Below are 14,403 nucleotides of genomic sequence, written 5' to 3' on the forward strand. Positions count from 1 at the left end.
CTACTGGAGCTGATCATTGGCTGAGCCTTTGCCATTTTGTTTATTCTCCCATCCATTCCAATAGTCGTTTTTCTTCTTCTTCCTCACCTTTTTGGTTTTGGCTGCCATTTTAAAGTATTTGATAAAATTTTAGCTGAACAGCCTATCATTTTCTGCACTTCTTTATAGGTTTTCCCCTCTTTTATTAAATTCTTAATCAAAGAACGCTCTTCTTCTGAACAGTGTCTTCAACGACCCATTTTACTCTGTTTTTCCAAGGACAAATGCACAGCCAGTATATGCAGCGTCAGTTGCCTTTATCCTTAAATAAGGGCCACTTGTTTAACATCGTTTTTTCCCACATAGTCAATGATCTCACTAATTTAACTACGCACTGCAATTTTTTTGAACACGCCCCTTTCAGTAAATGATTCAGTTTCACAGAATCAGCAGCATGCACGTCATGCCTGTTGGGTCTGTTGGTTTTCTAAACCTTTACTAAACATTCTAGAAACTTACTTGCAGTGTAGAAGTTGAAATTCTAACAAAAACAGTGATTTATCTTGCTAGTGATGCGGGACTGCTATTATTTTGAACACAACTGTATATGGTGTATCGCGACATGGACTAAACATATCCACATATATATGGTGTATCATGACATGGCCTAAACATATCCACATATATATGGTGTATCGTGACATGGACTAAACAAATCCACATATATATGGTGTATCATGACATGGACTAAACATATCCACATGTATATGGTGTATTGTGACATGGACTAAACATATCCACATATATATGGTGTATCGTGACATGGACTAAACAAATCCACATATATATGGTGTATCGTGACATGGCCTAAACATATCCACATATATATGGTGTATCGTGACATGGACTAAAAATAGAGATATTAATAAAAGGCCATATCGCCCAGCCCTACTTAGAATGCGATTTATTTATTTTTTTTATATCCACCATCATGTCTTTTATAATGATTGTGAACGATAGAAAAATTCCCCAAAAAAGTGCAGTTCCCCTCTAAATTCCAATAATTAGATTTAAGACTTGAAGTGTATGAGCATGAAGTGATGAAGCCTACTTGGATGAGTCTTCTAAGACAAAGTGAACAGTTCAGTTGTGATGGATTGAATGCCCTGAGAATAAAATGATATGTGCTTACTTGGACTGTCATGAAGCTGTGAGGACTCAGGTGCTTTGTCTTCATGCTCTTCAGTCTTCACAGAGACAACAGTCAGTGGAAACTTGCTGACATCATCCTCCTCCTGCCCTACAACACACTCTCCCTCCTCTTCCTCTTTCATATGGGTGGGCTGTGGATCCTCTTCTTCCTCTTTAATGTAGGTGGGCTGTGGATCCTCCTCTTCCTCTTTAATGTGAAGGGGCTGTTGAACGTCTGTTGGGTAAATAAGTAAATCAGATAAAGAGAGAATAGAAATAGTTTTGGACTGACACTGTTAACACAATGACAATATTTGTGTTATTTCGTGTGTTGTGTTAAAAGTGTGTAGCAAAACAACCAATACAAACACGGGAAATACTTGCTTTTGTCCCAGCCACTAAAATTAATTCAAAAGTGAGTACAAAAACAGACTTGGAAATTTGATGAGGAGCAAGTTTTTTTATAAGTACAAGGCAACATTGATTGAGACATTCTTAACTTTACACTCACTGATATAAAGTGTGTAAATATTTTTTCTGTATACGGTCTATGACACCTAAACTTTATCTCTAAACTTAACCATAATTTGTGGTGTAGAATGACGTCTGGAACTCAAGATAGTTCCACATGTCTGGGAACACCACCGACGGATAATCCTTGATATTACTCAACAAATCTTTAGGGATCTATTCTGTTTCATAATTATATTTTTTTCTCGTATCTGCTTTTCGCAGGAAGATCTAGGCCTGGGGTGTTTAAACTAATTTTAGATGGGGGGCCACATGGAGAAAGATCTACTCCAAGTTGGCCGAACTGCTAAAATTACGGCAAGATAACGTAAAAATAAAGACAACTGCAGATTGTTTTCTTTGTTTAAAAATAGAACAAACACATTCTGAAAGAGTACAAATCATAATGTTGTTTTTTTACATACAATAATATTCTATCTTTTGTTGTCCTTTTTTACACTTTCAGAATCAATTATGTGATAATGTTCATCAGTCAACTCATTGGTGTTCATTTTCAATCTATCAAGATAAATAAATCATATCAAAATCAAATTACAGGATGTTATTGATGTAGTTTGCTCATTTTCCCCGACTGATGCGCTAACATCGTGTGTTTTAGTTGTGTTTTACATATGTAGCATCATCTACAAAGATACAAAGAATTGCTATTGCGACATCTAGAGGACACATTTAGAACAGCAGTTTCTTTCATTCCAAAATTTCGATTAATTTTTGTACTTAGCAAACTCATCCCGTCTCATTCACTCATTCACACACTGATGGCGGGATCTGCCATGCAAGGCGCTTACCACGACCCATCAGGAGCAAGGATGAAGTGTCCTGCTCAAGGACACAACAGACGTGACTAGGTTGGTAGAAGGTGGGGATTGAACCAGGAACCCTCAGGCACGGCCACTCTACCAACCGCGCCACTAGCCTTCCACCATCGACCTGCCTACTAGCCTTCCACCATCGACCTGCCTGCTAGCCTTTCACCATCGACCTGCCTGCCAGCCTTCCACCATCGACCTGCCTGGTAGCCTTCCACCATCGACCTGCCTGCTAGCCTTCCACCGTCGACCTGCCTGCTAGCCTTCAACCATAGACCTGCCTGCTAGCCTTCCACCGTCGACCTGCCTGCTAGCCTTCCACCGTCGACCTGCCTGCTAGCCTTCCACCGTCGACCTGCCTGCTAGCCTTCCACCGTCGACCTGCCTACCAACCTTCCACCATCGACCTGCCTACTAGCCTTCCATCGGCCTGCGGTTTGCCTACAGCCATTGGCTTCGTCTACGGGCTTCCACCCGTCGGCCTTGGTTGCTAGTCTTTAGCCCTGTCTGCTAACATCTTCAAAAGTGGTAAAACAAGTGGAACTTCTCCTCTCACTATGTCACAAATTATTATATTGTGTTTTATACTTTTGTGTGGTTTTACTGGTGTACCAAATGGGTCTGGTCACCCCCACTCACGAGCTATGCTACTTCAAGATGCACAGTTTGACATATTTGATAATTTGACATTTCATCATAGTGGCAGCTACAAAATAACCTCGGCCTTATCTCAGTTGAAGATTTCTGTGACTTTGGACAAAACAAAATGGCTGCATACTATGGTAGAGTCCATTCATTCTTATTGTTTCCTTGTTTTGAGAGATCACGTCAACATTACTGCATCCTCCCCTATTGTGAGCACTTACTTTCACAGATTAAAGACCGACTCAAGATGGTAACTTTAAGCGCAAATGTTTAGTTACATTATTGTTATTGCTCTCAGGAAATGTTGAGACTAATCCAGGCCCTGATACACCTACACAATGTTTTACACCTGCGGATTTTAAAACTAGATCTGGTCTTGGGATTATTCATATCAATGTTCGGAGTTTACTCCCTAAACTGGATATGATAAAGATCTGGATAAACTCAACAAATGCTGATAGTGTAGTCTTATCTGAAACTTAGCTTAAACAATCTGTGCTTGATAAAGATATTTACATTCATGGCTATAATGTCTATCGTACTGACCGACAAAGAAAAGGTGGTGGAGTGGCCATATATATTAAGCAGAGGTTTGATGTTAAATTAGTGCTCTCTGAATCAGTAAGTAAAGAACTTGAACTGTTAGCACTTGAAATTGAATTAGCTAGAAATCACCACATTATGGTAGTGGGGTATTATAGGCCTCCATCTGCCCCTACTAATTCCCTATCTACTCTTGTGAAGCTTCTGTCTCAACTGAAATACAATGAAATAGTGATTTGAACTGGGACTGGCTCACATCTGTGTCTGACTCTTTGAAAGCACAGTGTGAATCTCTAAATTTTACACAATTAATTAACTCTGCTACAAGACCTAATCCTAAATGCCCTCAAAAAGATACACTCATTGACTTAATTCTAACAAATATGCCCTTCAAATGTGTTGCATCTGGTGTTTTCCCTAATGATGTGAGTGATCATTGTGTGATTGCAGTAGTGCGAGACACAAGGATTCCTAAAAGCAAGCCTCGTCTTCTTGAAAAACGTAATATGAAATTATTTGAGACACAAGCTTTTTACCATTTCATCTTTTTAATTGGGATAGAATTGCTCTTGTTGATAATGTTGAACTGGCTTGGAAATATTTTCACAAAAACTTCTTGAGTATAGTGAACAAACATGCCCCTTTTAGAAAATGTAGGGTTAAAGGACGTGACAATCAGTGGTTTACATCGGACCTGTCAGATGTGTTGCATGAGCGTAATGCTGCTTGGGCCAGGGCACGCAAGTCAGGGTTAGAAGCAGATTGGTTGAATTTTAGACAATTAAGAAATCAATTTACCTCTCTCCTTCAGAAAGTCAAATCAGAATGTTATTTCTCCACAAGAACTGAAAACCTCAAACACCCAAAGAAGTTTTGGAAAATCATCAAATCTTTGTCCGCCTGCTGTAATTCAGTCAATCTCCCACCTAGTATACTTGTTGATGGTGTCAGAGTAAGTGACAGAAGACAAATGGGTAGTCATTATAATAATCACTTTATGTCCTCTGGTTTTCTCTATAATTCTGAAAACTTTACTGAAGTTCCGCTAACTCCGGAAAGAACCGTTGAAAATACCCAAGTTTTTAACTTTACGTCCTTTACCATAACAGAGGTCATGAGGGCTCTAAAACAACTTAAACCTAGAAAACCAGCTGGCTCAGATAAGTTGGAGCCGCTCTTCCTAAAGTTGGCAGCTGAAATTATAGCTGGACCACTGACTCACATTTTTAACCTTACTCTAATTTCAAATGAAATCCCCTTGGATTGGAAATCTGCCCTTGTAATCCCCCTATTAAAAGGAGGTGACCCTAGTAATCTAAATAATTACAGACCAATCTCTAAACTCTTTGTTCTGGCAAAAGTGCTTGAATCCCTTATCAGTGAACATATAAAATACTTTTTGGACACCAACTTTATTTTGTCACCATTTCAGTCAGGTTTTGCCAGAAATCACAGTACTGTTACTGCTGCTATGAAGTTTATAAATGATGTAACTGAAGCTCTTGACAATAAGCAGTGCTGTCTGTCCCTCTTTATTGACTTTTCAAAGGCATTTGATACTGTTGATCATGTCATTTTAATCCAACGTCTTTCAGCTATTGGTTTTTCTCAGGAAGCAGTTGGTGGTTTGCAAATTACCTCACAAGCAGAACTCAGGCTGTTCAGATAGAGGTTTCCTTCTCGGACGTACTGCAAGTGAAAAAGGGGGTCCCTCAAGGTTCTGTGTTAGGCCCATTATTAATTAATAATTAATAATCTTGGACAGAATATTCCGAACTCAACTTTCCATTCCTACGCTGATGATACTGTCATATACTGCACAGCACCCACTCCTGCTGAGGCCTTTAAATATCTACAACATGCATTTGACAGAGTACAAGAACAACTTTGCTATCTTCAACTGCTTTTAAATGCAGAGAAAACAAAGTGTATGTTCTTTACCACATCAAAAACTGTAAGATCAGCACTGTGTGAGAACATTTGAACAAGAAATGGGCAACACATTGTGTTAGTATCTGCTTTTAAATATTTAGGATTTTTAATTGATGACCACTTGAGTTTTAAGGAGCACATTCAGTATATTGTAAAAAAAAAAACTGAAACTTTTACTGGGATTTTATTATAGAAACAAGTCTTGCTTTTCTTTTACTGTGAAACAGAAATTGGTGGAAACAACCTTTTTACCTGTTATTGACTATGGAGATGTGTTGTACATGAATGCTACTGCTGGTTGTCTCCACAAGCTGGATAGTGTGTACCACGGGGCACTGACATTCATCACCAACTTACTCACCATTGTGTGTTATACTCAATGGTCAACTTACTCACCATTGTGTGTTATACTCAATGGTTAACTTACTCACCATTGTGTGTTATACTCAATGGTTAACTTACTCACCATTGTGTGTTATACTCAATGGTTAACTGGACATCTTTATGTGCGTGACGCCTCAATCATTGGTATGTGTTCATCTACAAAACCATTCTGGGAATCACCCCATCTTATCTGTCTTGTCTTTTTACAAAGAAACAAGGAAGTCACAATCTGCGTTCAATGAATGTTCTGCAATTTGTCGTCCCCAAAGTAAGAACTGAACTGGGCAAGAAAGCATTTAGGTTTTCAGCAGTGAAGGCTTGGAATAACCTACAATCCAATATTCAACTTCAAACCCTTGTTACATTGAATGAGTTTAAAGCTTCTGTGAAAGGATTGCAGTCTACCTTGTCTGTATGCACATGTGTTATGTCAGCAAGTTTTAATGTTGTAAATGTCATGTTTTATGTGTTGTTTACTGTTTTTAATGTAACCTTGCTGCTGCCCTCTTGGAAAAGAGATCTTTGATCTCAATGGGATTTTTACCTGGTTAAATAAAGAAAAAAACAAACAAAAAAAACAGCTGTTTATTTGAAGTCTTAAAGAAGTCAACTATGTGTGCAGTGCAAGGTGAAATGCAGTTATGTCATCTTCTTGTCAATAACACACACATCAAACTTTTGCGTGTTGTTGCTTCCTTATTTGTCATTATTCAAAGCCGATTTTAATGTGTAGCAGCGGCAGCTGAACTCAATGTGACAACGTGTCATAGTTACGTCAGTCAGCTGGAATTAAAAATACAAATAGTTGTGTCGTTAGTCCAGAATCTTCACGGTCCTCATGGACGACATAATTAGGAATCAGTACTAAAAAAAATGGTACTTGGTATACATCCCTAATCTTCACCACTAAACCTTTGAAATATGCTGACATATGTGCTGCTAAAGGTAATTAAACAGTAGCCATATTGAATGTTTGCCTTCATTTGACCACGTGAGGTAAGGAGGACGGCCTCTAGGTCACATGGTTACACCCCAGCAATTACACTGTTGATGATTGATGAGCATTCATTTTTAAATGGACGTGTTAAAAAGCAAGTATATCTCCATCTTTAGTCATAAATGTGGCCCCCGGATGAACATGTGTCACAAACATTGTATTAGATGATATGTGGATGTTGTGCTTACTTGGACTGTGATGAAGCTGTGAGGACTCAGGTGCTTTGTCTTCATGCTCTTCAGTCTTCACAGAGACAACAGTCAGTGGAAACTTGCTGACATCATCCTCCTCCTGCCCTACAGGACACTCTCCCTCCTCTTCCTCTTTCATGTGTGAGGGCTGTGGATCCTCTGAAGTGAAACTGTCCCCCTGCAGATGAGGGAGACATTCTTCTTGGTGTCCAATCAGCTGATGGATGTCTACAGGACACAAACAAAATACATTTCAACTCCTACAAGCTAAATATTAAATCGTACATGAAATATAGGGCTGTGGCTATTGAAAATGTTATTAATCAAGTGTTCTACTGGAAATGTTTTCGATTAATCAAGTAACTGGATAAAACTTAGTGTTGCTTGGTTAAACACAAATTTAAGCAAATTTAAGACATTTCACTTACCGGTAATAATGAACGGCCAATTGGTTTGAGATGGTATGAGATCAAGATGTCATCTTTAGATCAGGCTTTGTTTTTTCCACAATCACTGCCACATTAAAAAGTTAAAGTACCAATGATTGTCACACACACACTAGGTGTGGCCAGATTGTTCTCTGCATTTGACCCATTAACCTTGATCACCTCCTGGGAGGTGAGGGGAGCAGTGAGCAGCAGCGGTGGCCGCGCCCGGGAATCATTTTTACGGTGATTTAACCCCCAATTCCAACTCTTGATGCTGAGTGCCAAGCAGGGAGGTAATGGGTCCCATTTTTATAGTCTTTGGTATGACACAAGCTACCGATCTCAGGGTGGACACTCTAACCACTAGGCCACTGAGTAGGTGGATGTAGCAGGTGTTGTAGTAGGTTAATGGCTGCACCAATATGAAGGAAATAACAGGTCAGTATAGCTTTTACACACATAAATAACTTGTCAAACCTGCCAGCTGGCAGGCTAGGTTTACAGCGTCAGTTACCATGGTAACTGACTCTGACTTTGTCTTACCTTTCTTATTTATATACTCAGGAGTTTGCACTTAACCTGCTCTCTGGAATATTCCCCCGGTGACTGTGTGAGTTTTGTGTAAACATGTTGATACACTTTGTTACAAACTGAGAGGAACATCAACCTCTCATAAATATTGTGTGTCTGAACATCCTCACATGACAATTCATCTTCCTATAGACAATCTATTGAAGAAAAATGTTCATAATAAATATAAAGTTAGTAAAGATGTGAGAGTAAGAAGTAAACAAACCTGTTGTGTGTAACACAACTTGATGTTTTTCATGTTGTCGCTCCTTCTCCTCTTTTGTTGGACAAAGTTCCTCCTCGTACTCTGCTATGGTTCTTTCGCACATTTTCACACAATCACAACACTTTACACTCACACTTGATCTCTGCTTAGCGATGTGTTTTCATCTCTCTTTGTTAGCAGCTAACAAGCTAAGCTAACTAGCAAGCTAAGCTAGCTGGAGAAGTGCGCTCAGACTAATATACAAACAGTTATTATGACTCTATTTAATAGAGTGTAATAAAGGACATATATGTGTACATGGACGCACAGATTAAGAACACTGAACTGTGACGACTGCAATAACGTCTTCACCGTCAGACGCCATCTTGCTTTATCCTCGCCCTGTTTGGTTCGCGCGCAGTCTGGTCAGATCTCGCGAGAGAAACAAGTGCAAACAGCTCTTTTCCAGATCTCGCGAGAGAAACGAGTACAAACCAGCTCTTTCCAGATCCCGCGAGAGAAACAAGTAACCAGCTCCCCCCCCCCCCCCACCCCCGGTACAACTATTTCAACATTCCGAAAATAAAAATAAACTTTTACATTTTCAAAACAAAGACATACAACTTATTTTGGTAAATAAACAGTAGCTTATATGACCCCTTTAAATCATAAGTTGCCTGATCAGAGCGAGACGAGTCGTGGCTCCTCAGCTTCATGCAGGACGGAGTGGTAAGAGGCGTGGGCGAGGTAAGGGACAAGCGGTAGAAAATGGATGGATGGATGTCTCTCACCCCGTCTGTTAGAGTTTCATTTAAAAAGGTTGGTTTTACCTCGTCTTTCGGCTTTCGGCCATACTACCCTGAACACGCCCGATCTCGTCCGATCTCGGAAGCTAAGCAGGGTCGGGCCTGGTTAGTACTTGGATGGGAGACCGCCTGGGAATACCAGGTGCTGTAAGCTTTTACACTCACGCCAGAGGGTGCTGTTTCTCACTTCTCGCAAAAAAACCAATGGTTTTTATTTCACTTTCAGTTTTACAAAAAGACGTGTCATTTTATAAGTTCACCAGTCACGGATAGTCCGTCAATATGTTCAACACCAGTTTGGCTGTTACTGCAATATAAAAATATAACAATGTATCATAATTAATACACAATATGAGAATGTGTGCTGTATAAATGAATGAATGAATTACTTAATTTAATTAGAACACAACAGGAGCAGTAAATATGCAGGGATTACCTAAACTGATGTGTCGTGTTAATTTAGCAATATATAAGGTGTCATATGTAGAATTTGCATGTCAAGTGATCATTAAATGGCCCTGATATGTCAAAAGGCGTTAATAAATCATGTTCTTTTCCAATACCTCTATAACTGATAACAGTAGTTCAGCTGGGATATGCTCACTTCATAATTAGATTTACAGCCCCGGAATCTTGTTATTGTTTTCATTTCCATGTCCCGCCCTCTACCGTTTGACCAACTAGAAAGTCTGTGAGTGTGTCACATCCAGGTTGCCAGTTACACACCGTCATCTTCGTCTGGCTACTGCCACTGGTAAAGTTACTAAACATGTCAGACCTTAGTCAATCTAAAAGGCTTCTTTACCATTTTCAACTTATTCATGACAAAGCCAGGAACAACATGAGGATTTGTATCAGGGATGCCTTTGAAAGATGGAGACAATTGAAGGCGGAGAAGATTTTTTTCATCTGACGCCAAACTTGCTAATTTCCTTCTTGAAAGGCAAGTCAGGCATTTACGTTTTCTTATTACTTGTAATAAATGGAAATGGACATTTGGTATGTAAACTATATTGTCCAATACAGTCTATGATCTTGTCTAACAAAGCTAGTATGTTCATGCAACCAATGCTTAGTGTGATGGTGCTCAGCTCCTAGTGTAATGCTTAGCATGCTAGCCCGGTCAATGACACATCCACATATAAGCTAACGGGGGAAATATATGCCTGTTATCCTGCATGTCCATGTGATTTTGAACTGACAAGGTCAAATATATTTTCCATAAATAAAACCAATGTGGATATGTGTAGTGTCTGTGCCTATTTCCTTCTCAACATGCTGATAGGCTGAGGAAATGTGTTCCAACATTAGCACGGCTGTCATCATGGCAATGTGAAAGGTATGGAGACAGACACATCACATGATCAAATAATTCCTCATTGGTGTAGCCTATAGACACACCTTAGTAAAATGTCTCTTTAGTTTTGGGCGTACATTAGGCTGCTAAGCATGCTCTGCTTATTTTCACCAGTAGAACCTTTACTAGTGTTGGTTGTAGTTTGTTCTAGTCTTGGTTTTCTGATAGTACTGACAACAACCATGTGGTTGCTATTTGTTGTGATATTGTACGCAGGCATGATTGCACTTCTTCCTGAAAATAGCCTAATTCTGTGTAAAATGTGTTGGTTAGAGATTTGTTATTGACAAAATGCTTGTCTATTCAGCATTTATGGTCCCAGCACCTCAACCCTTAGTAAGAGGCAGTGGAAGTTGGAAGTTCCTTGGAGTGGCCCAGTCCATGGAGCTGGATTCGGCTGCGTATCTGGCAACCTCAGTCAGGGAGAGAGGAGGGGGATGACATAATTTTGACTGTGATTGCGGTACCACTTCTGGCCACATTATTACATATGGCACCTTTAAAAAAAAGCATGCATGTCAGTTTTATGTTAGTAGTAGGGGTGCATGATAAATATTGTACAGATAATTATCAATCTATATATATTTTGTATTAGCTCCAATTGAGAGTTAATTGGGTTTTATGTTGGACATTCGTAGTTGTAGCGGGAGGTTGAAAAGTAACCATGGTTATCAATATCACAAATGTATTATAAAATCCATCCATTCATCCATTTTCTACTGCTTGTCCCTCCAATTAAACTTAAATTTTAAAACAAAAAGGCATGAATGACACTAGAGAAAAGCACTTAAAATATTAAGTGAATTCAGTATTTTAAGTGACTTAGGAATCTTTTAAAAAGAAACCAAGATTTTTAATATTCAAATGTTTTTGTTTAAATAAAATCCTATTTAAAAAAAAAAGGGTGTATATTATATAAAACTGGATATCCATCCATCCAATTTCTACCGCTTATTCCCTTCGGGTTCGCGGGGGGCGCTGGAGCCTATCTCAGCTACAATCGGGCGGAAGGCGGGGTACACCCTGGACAAGTCGCCACCTCATCACAGGGCCAACACAGATAGACAGACAACATTCACACTCACTGGATATGAATGATAAAAGTAGGAAATAATTTGGCGTGCACGTTAGCACGTTATTAAGGAGGTAGGACTATTTATTTGACCTCCTTTTAGATGAATCAGTGTTTTGATGTAGCAGATATACATCTTCGAAGACAATAGTAATTTATTGACGGTCCCTAAGCATAAAGTAGTGTTGAGAGCGGCACCTCTCCTGCAATCTCCCCGCAGCATGAGAGAGCAGTGTGGGCACAGTGAGAAATAAGGACGAGTATATAAATACATGAGACATTTTGGAAAGCTGCTGGTGTAATATGATGCTCCGGAGGCAAATATCCACCGTGAAAGCAACTTGACCGCCGTAGCAAAGGAAGACAATCACACAGACAGAAAAAGCACATTAGTGTACGCATGCGCGACAGGCTCTTATAGATAATTAGTCATTTTCTCCCATCCCGTCTGTAAGAGTTCCATTTAAAAAGGTTGGTTTTACCTCGTCATTCGGCTTACGGCCATACTACCCTAAACACGCCCGATCTCGTCCGATCTCGGAAGCTAAGCAGGGTCGGGCCTGGTTAGTACTTGGATGGGAGACCGCCTGGGAATACCAGGTGCTGTAAGCTTTTACACTCACGCCAGAGGGCGCTATTTCTCAGTTCTTGCAAAAAGAAATTATTTTTATTTCACTTTCAGTTCAATTTACCCTAACATGTCTAATATTTATCCATCTTTGGGCTGTTTTTGCCATCTTACCCGGCTACAAAAACACATGTCATATTATAAATTGACCAGTCACGGACTTTTGAGCGCTGATAGTCCGTCAATATGTTCAACACCGGGGTGATATGAACCAATCAGCGTGCCTTATTCCAACATCTCACACTTTCTAAGCCAATCAGATCCGTCTCTGTCCAACTTTCTTCAACACATTTAATATTTGGCCAATGACAGAACGGCTGGTTTACTTCCGGCCTCATTAGCATATTTCAACATTTAACCAATCACGGATTGCTGGGTTTCCTCTTTCTTCATTCATCTTCAATGAATACTCCAGTTGTATATATATGAAAGATGATGGTTTATTTTAAGGATGGTTCAGTACAATGCCTCACAGCACCGGGAAACAAAACATCGGTAACTGTGGGAAAATAGAACACAACTCCATCGAACTTTTCTGTGTATGTCTCACATTCTCTCGCGCGAAGTGAACCGGAAGAGATCACGTGACGATAGCGCGGATGAACCTGCACTACCGTATATAACCTATTGGAGGCGCATAACAACAACAGCAAGCCTTTCTTCTCATGATACACAGCAACAGCATTAATAACAATGAGATCACATTTACTCAACACCCCCCCTTGATCTCATAACCATGAAACAGTGAAACACATTAGTTTCCAAAAAAAAATAATTTGAAATTGTCAATCTTGGCTCTTGTAGTAGGTTTTGTTAAGATGTCTGCAACCATGTCTTCTGTAGGACAGTAGACTAATGACATTTTCCCTTCAGTGAGTGCCTCACGAATGAAATGATATTTAACATCAATATGTTTGGACCTCTGTCTATTAACTGGATTTTTGCTCAACAAAAGAGCCCCTTGATTGTCTCCATGAATTGTTGTACAATTGTACAAACATTTGTCCATGCCACTCAACAGTTGGGTGATATAAATACTTTCTCGTGTAGTGTTGGATAAGGCAATATATTCAGCTTCACAAGTTGACAATGCAACTGTTGGTTGTTTCTTTGATTTCCAGGATATAGCTGGACCTTGTTTTGTTAGACCGAAACAATATCCACTAGTGCTGCGTCGGTCTTCCATTGATGATGCCCAGTCTGAATCGCTAAATGCAATCAGGTTGAGGCCTTCCTCACTTTTCTTGAAACTTAGTTCAAAGTCATGTGTACCCTTGAGATACCTTAGCACATGTTTGGCAGAAACTAGATCATGTGCTGTTGGCTTTGCCAATGTTTGTGATAACCTACCAACAATCCAGCTGATATCTGGTCTGGTGCAGGTCATGGCATAGATCAAACTACCAATGATTTCACAGTATTCTCTGGGGTTTACCACCTCGGTAGTGTCACACACATTTTCATTTGTAGTGCTCAGTTCTACTTTCTGTTCAGAAGGAGTGCTTCTAGGTTTGCATTCTGACATGCCAAATCTTTCAAGCAACTTTTGTATGTACATTTTTTGATCCATTTTGATTTCATTCTGTTTCTGTTCAAAATGAATACCCAGGAAATAAGATATCTTACCCAGGTCTTTCATGTTGAATTTGGCTTTCATTGTTTCTTTGAATTGCTCAAGTGCTTCTTTGCTACTTGCAGCAATGATCAGGTCGTCCACCCAGATGATAACAATGACTGTTTCATTTTCTGTTTGTTTTCGGTAGACACAATGATCAGATAGGTTTCTTTTGAAATTGTTTTGCTCTAAATGGTCATTTAGAAGTTTGTACCAATTTCTTCCTGATTGTTTTAGGCCATAGATTGATTTCTTCAACCTAAATACTAGTTTTTCACCTGTGTCCGATGTTTTCTGAAAACCTTCTGGTTGTTCTAGGTATATCTCTTCATCAATGGGGGCATGTAAATATGCCGTTTTCACATCCATCTGGTGGACGGTGAGGTCATTTTGGACAGCTATTTGCATCAATGCACGCACAGAAGTAATGTCTGCGGTTGGTGCAAATGTTTCTTGATAATCTATACCTTCAGTTTGACTGTATCCTTTGGCAACATATCTAGCTTTGAAAAGCTGTCCT

The 14,403-nt window shown here is 39.5% G+C and overlaps 2 non-coding genes across 2 annotated transcripts; both read left to right on the forward strand.

Annotated features, from left to right (window-relative positions):
* The first annotated feature begins 9,246 nt into the window (after nucleotides 1-9,246).
* On the forward strand, nucleotides 9,247-9,365 carry LOC133571243 (5S ribosomal RNA). The gene has a single exon (XR_012051426.1). It is a non-coding gene; the product is annotated as a 5S ribosomal RNA (ribosomal RNA).
* A 2,768-nt stretch (nucleotides 9,366-12,133) lies between these two features.
* On the forward strand, nucleotides 12,134-12,252 carry LOC133571182 (5S ribosomal RNA). The gene has a single exon (XR_009810339.1). It is a non-coding gene; the product is annotated as a 5S ribosomal RNA (ribosomal RNA).
* The last annotated feature ends 2,151 nt before the right edge of the window (nucleotides 12,253-14,403 follow it).

The sequence above is a fragment of the Nerophis lumbriciformis genome, linkage group LG28 (genome assembly GCF_033978685.3).
Source record: "Nerophis lumbriciformis linkage group LG28, RoL_Nlum_v2.1, whole genome shotgun sequence".
Classification (NCBI taxonomy): Eukaryota; Metazoa; Chordata; class Actinopteri; order Syngnathiformes; family Syngnathidae; genus Nerophis; species Nerophis lumbriciformis.